The sequence below is a fragment of the Magnolia sinica genome, chromosome 3 (assembly GCF_029962835.1).
Source record: "Magnolia sinica isolate HGM2019 chromosome 3, MsV1, whole genome shotgun sequence".
NCBI classification, from domain to species: Eukaryota; Viridiplantae; Streptophyta; class Magnoliopsida; order Magnoliales; family Magnoliaceae; genus Magnolia; species Magnolia sinica.
Genome location: NC_080575.1, coordinates 82,620,372 through 82,625,474, shown reverse-complemented (window position 1 = coordinate 82,625,474; position 5,103 = coordinate 82,620,372). Strand labels below are relative to the sequence as shown.

General features: G+C 36.2%; 1 non-coding gene across 1 annotated transcript; it reads left to right on the top strand.

The window, feature by feature from the left end:
* The first annotated feature begins 2,554 nt into the window (after positions 1 to 2,554).
* Positions 2,555 to 2,661, top strand: LOC131241740 (small nucleolar RNA R71). Its single transcript, XR_009169301.1, has one exon. It is a non-coding gene; the product is annotated as a small nucleolar RNA R71 (small nucleolar RNA).
* Positions 2,662 to 5,103: the final 2,442 nt, after the last annotated feature.

Below are 5,103 nucleotides of genomic sequence, written 5' to 3'. Positions count from 1 at the left end.
AATGTGAAATCATGACTTAATCAATGTTTAAAACTTCTAATCATGGATTAATAATTCAAACTTAACTGTGAGATCTAACAAGTAACTGTATTCAAGAGTCATAAATCACCAACATTAAGTATCTTATACTTCTAAATCATGGATGAACTTTAAAATTACTCGAATTTACAAAATTTTTAGAAAACTTTTCACAATTTTTACTCAAAGACCAAGAAAACACTAATTAGCCTGCATAATCTACACCCCACAACCTAAAATCTACATTGTCCTCTATGTAAAAGATATAAGCATTCAGTGCACATGAGACAACGAAAGTAAAGGAAAATTGATGGAAAGGTAGTACCTGAAGAAGGAATCTAAAGGATTTTCCAAGGGTCTCAAAGTGAAGATGGGTTAGCAGGAGGACTCAACAGACGATAAACAACCTATCCTAAAATTGTAGAAGCAAACTACCCTAGTCCTATAAAAGTAATAAACTACTCAGTCATGCCATAAGGTTCCCCCTCCGGCCAATATCTTGATAAATTTCCCAGTAGGTGTCTCAACATGATCATCTAAAAGCCCTTTTTGCAATAGACTTAGATATCCTGGAAAATGAATGTCCAGAGAAATTTATGGACCTCAACATCATGTTTACGATCGAAATTTGGAGGTTTCCAGAGAACATATGATTCACCTGCAGAAGATAATTTCTCAATATTAGTGGGTTGAGGTGAATGAGAGACCGTAAACAATTGAATAACAAAAAGGTTGTTCGTCGTGGTCCCTTTAAAATCCGAAGTTGTAGGATTCAGTTCAGAATCTATCTTCTCCACCTGTAATGGTAAGATTTTAGTGCTAGTGAAGGGAGTGGCATCAACTTCCTAGCTATTATGATCGTTTGAATCCGCAAAGTGCACCAAGAAAACATCTAGAGATTCAGGAGTTTTAGTTAAAAGAGACTCATTATCTTCAAATGTATCTATCAAGTACATCTCATGAGCCAGGTCCTCATCCTCTTGTGGCTTGTGCAAATGAAACACATTGAATTCTACCGTCATATTCTCAAAAGATATTTTTATTACTCCATTCCGGAAATTTAGAATGGCATTGGCAGTTGCCAAGAATGGCCGACCTAATATGATCGGAATTTGAGCGCCCATATTTAAAGCTGAGTATGTGTTCAAGACGATGAAATCTACTCGGTAGTAGAATCTATCGACCTAGACCAACACATCTTCTATCTTACCTCTCGGTATTCTAGTCGAGTGATCGGCAAGTTGTAATGTTGTTTTGGCAGGTTTCAACTCACCGAGGCCTAACAGTTCATATACCGAGTATGGTATCAGATTAACACTTGCCCTAAGGTCTAAAAGTGCATTATCAACCTTGAAGTTTCCGATCACACATGAGATCGTATGACTTCTAGGATCCTTATATTTTAGGGGAGTGTTTTGATTGATTATGGCACTCACCTATTTAGTCAAAAACGCTTCTTTATGTACGTTTAGCTTCCGCTTTACCACACAGAGATCTTTCAGGAACTTGGTGTGAGATGGAAACTGTTTAATTTCATCCAACAAGGGAGTGTTGATCTTGACTTGTTGAAAAACCTCTATAATATTTTGACTCTCACTTAGCCTTTTTGATGTGATAAGACGTTGGGGAAATGGAGCCATGAGTTCGTATCCCTACACTGGTTCTTTGTCATATGGAGCATTGCTAGATCTACTACCATCCTTTGAATTTTTTGATTCCTTGGGTTTCTCAACCTTCCTTGGAATCTCTTTGTCTATTTTGTTACCATTTTTCAAGGTGGTGGTGGTCTTAACATGTTACAGATGCTGAATTGAAGAGTTAAGATCACATATCTCACATTGTCTTGTTGGGGTAGGTTGTTGTTGGGCCAAAATGATCCCCGTCTCCCTAACATTCAGTTATTTCTCAAGTCTTGCACCCAAGGTTCTAAGCTCATTCATAGCCTGCAGTTGCTCTTACCTAAATGCATCTAATGTATCTTCAAGGGTTCTCCTTAGTGGAAGTTCCTTATGAATAATTAGTTACATTTGTAGTTGGTTCATTTACCTAATTAATGTTCCGCTCATTGGGAGTGTGCGTGTTAGAATTTGGGGCATTAAGTGGTCATTGATACTCGTTTGTAGTATCTGCTTGAACGTGAAACACCCCTTAAAAAGCTAGGATTGTAAGAAAATCTTTGATTGGGTGTACATCTCTCTCATAAATTCCACATACGGTTTCAACGACTGCTTTGGGCTGAGTTTATTCCTTCCTAAATTTCAAGTCCTCAATTTTTCATGCGATGATTTTGAACTATATATTAATATCATCCTCCTTCCTGAGTACATGTATTCCTATCTCTCTTGGCATTTCCTTGGGAATACTATCTTGGTTTGATGTGTCCCATAATTGAGCATTTTTAACTAGCATATCAAAGTAACCCCATACATCTTCTGGTTTCTTATCCATGAACTTGCCATTACACTTCATCTGTACGAATTGGCACATGTTTGGACTGAGTCCATCATGAAAAAGATCAATTGTCATCCAAGTTTCGTAACCATGGTGTGGGCAGGTAAGAAGTAAGTCCTTGAACCGTTCCCAACATTCAAAGAAAGTCTCGTTATTTTTCTAGGAGAAGTTCACTATTTCCCATCTAAGAGCATTGGTTTTATGAGCTAGGAAGAACTTTCTAAGGAACTCCTAGCTCATCTTTGCCCATGTGCCAATGGATCTAGGCCTTAATGAATGAAACCATGATTTGGCCTTTTCTTTTAGAGAGAATGAAAATAATTTAAGGCTAATTATATCAGAAGGAACATCATTAAAATGTATGGTAATAACAATCTCTTCGAATTCTTTAATGTGCATATATGGATTTTCTGAATCAAGTCTGTAGAACTTAGGAAGTAATTGGATTATCTCAGGTTTGAAGTTCACATTTCCTGTATTGATTAGAAGAATTATGCAGGAAGGTGAACTTGTTCTCACCAGTTGTAAATAATCTCGTAAAGTTCGAACTGGAGGAACACGATGCACTTCATTCTCATCATGCACCGTCCTAATAGGTGGTGTGTGATAAACAGGGTCTTCATCAATCCGATGTTCTTGAACCATGCTCTCAGATGATATTTCAAAATTTTGTGAGGATTTTCTAACTTGTCAATCGATTTTTTAACCAAAACTCTTTTTCTCAAATATCTCAAAGTATGGTTCCTTACCAGTGAGGGCATGAACCTCACCAAATTTTAATTTTATTTTCTAATTCCTAAAGCAAGTATGGAAAAGTAAGTAGAGGAGAAGTTAGAAGGAAGTTATCAGATTGGAGGAGATCTATGTTATGATCTTATAGAACAAAACAAAATAAGTCAGTTTCTAAAAACAGAAATTCTAAAATTAGAAAGTTTCTCAAACAAAAATAGAAAGATGAGTTAGTTTCTAAAAAATATAAACTCCTGGAATTAGAAAGTTTCTAAAAACTAAACCTAGAAAACAAACCCTAATCTAGATATAGAAAGAGAGAAATTAGAAAGAGGTTACCGAATTAGAAAATTCTATGTTAGACTCATACAAAAAGGAAACGAATTAGTTTTTAAAAGAAATCAGCAAAATTACTAAAAACAGAAAATAGAAAGTTTCTAAAAAGAGAGAAAGTTTCCAAAATCAAATTAGGAAAGTTACTAAACGTAGAAATAGAAAGCTAAGTTAGTTTATAAAATAATTTAAAAAAATCTAATCCTAAGAACCCTAATCTTAACTAATTCCAAAACTAACTAATCTCAGAAAACACAACCGTTAGTCCCCGGCAACGAGGCCAAAAACTTGTTCACAACCCCAAGTGTAGGGTCACGATGTAGTAATAATCTCAGTGAGACCAAGGTTGAATCCACAGGGACTGAAATTGTATGTTTCTAAAAGTAACTGAACTAAAACTAGAAGAAGATGTAAACTTAATTCTGAGATATTTGAGAGAGTAATTGTGGTTAAAGTAATTAAAACTAGTAAATTTAAAGGTGTAACTAGGGTGCCAAGGATCCACTTGTAGGTTCTCGGGATGCTACCTCGCTTGATTCATGGACACAACTAGAATCAGATTCCTATCTTATCCAATTGGTAAAAAGAGATTTATCAGATCTCTTAACTTCTCATGGATCTAATCATCAATGGATGAAAGTTGCGAGCATTTGGAAGTGATTCCATCACCTAACCATGCCCTGGAGATAAGGCAAACAACAGGATTTACCAAACCCACAGCCAATCATAAGAGAATTGTGAAAGTTAGGATGATTCCATCATCTTACCATGCCCAAGGGATGATGGTGAATAACAGGATTTCCTAATTTCACAATCTCAATTCAGGAAAAGAAGATATCTTAAGCTATCGCAGATCTATTGTTATTTGTCACAACAAACCATTAAAAACTAAAAATATTCTTTCATAATCAAACTAGAATCCAAGAGAGTTCAACAAAACATGAATTAAAATAAAAAAAACATCCCAATCATGCTACAAGCTTCACCTCTTAGACCTATCTAAGAGGTTTAGCCAACCATAGACATGATTGAACTAAGAACTCTTAAACAAAACATCAACTAAGGAAGAAGAAAAAAACTCCCAGATGGCGGCTCCACCCTTTTGCTCAACTCCTCAAACCCTAGAAGATGCCTAGGAACATCCTAAGGACCCCTATTTATAGTTTTACAACTCAAACTTTCGCACCGAGTTGGAAAATTCTGGAAACTGCTTCAAATTTTCATAATTTGTATGTTGCCTGCATAACCCAGGATTGGTCGAGGACATCCCTCGACTGGTCGAGGGTCACCTTTGACTAGTTGAGGGTTTCCTTCTATTGGTCGAGGATGACCTGATTTTAGATGATTTTACCGTTGGAGTTCGAGTCAAGGAATCCTTGACTGGTCGAGCCAGGACTAGTCGAGGATTACGCAAATTCGCTTCAAAACTTCGATTCTCTTCATTCTTGACTAGGTTTTCTTAGATCTTTGGCATGTGAATTCTTCATTCTTAATCTTCTAAGATCCAATCTTTAGCTTGGTGATTCTTGAGCATTAAATCCATGCTTTTAACATTCTTTTCAATCCAAGCTC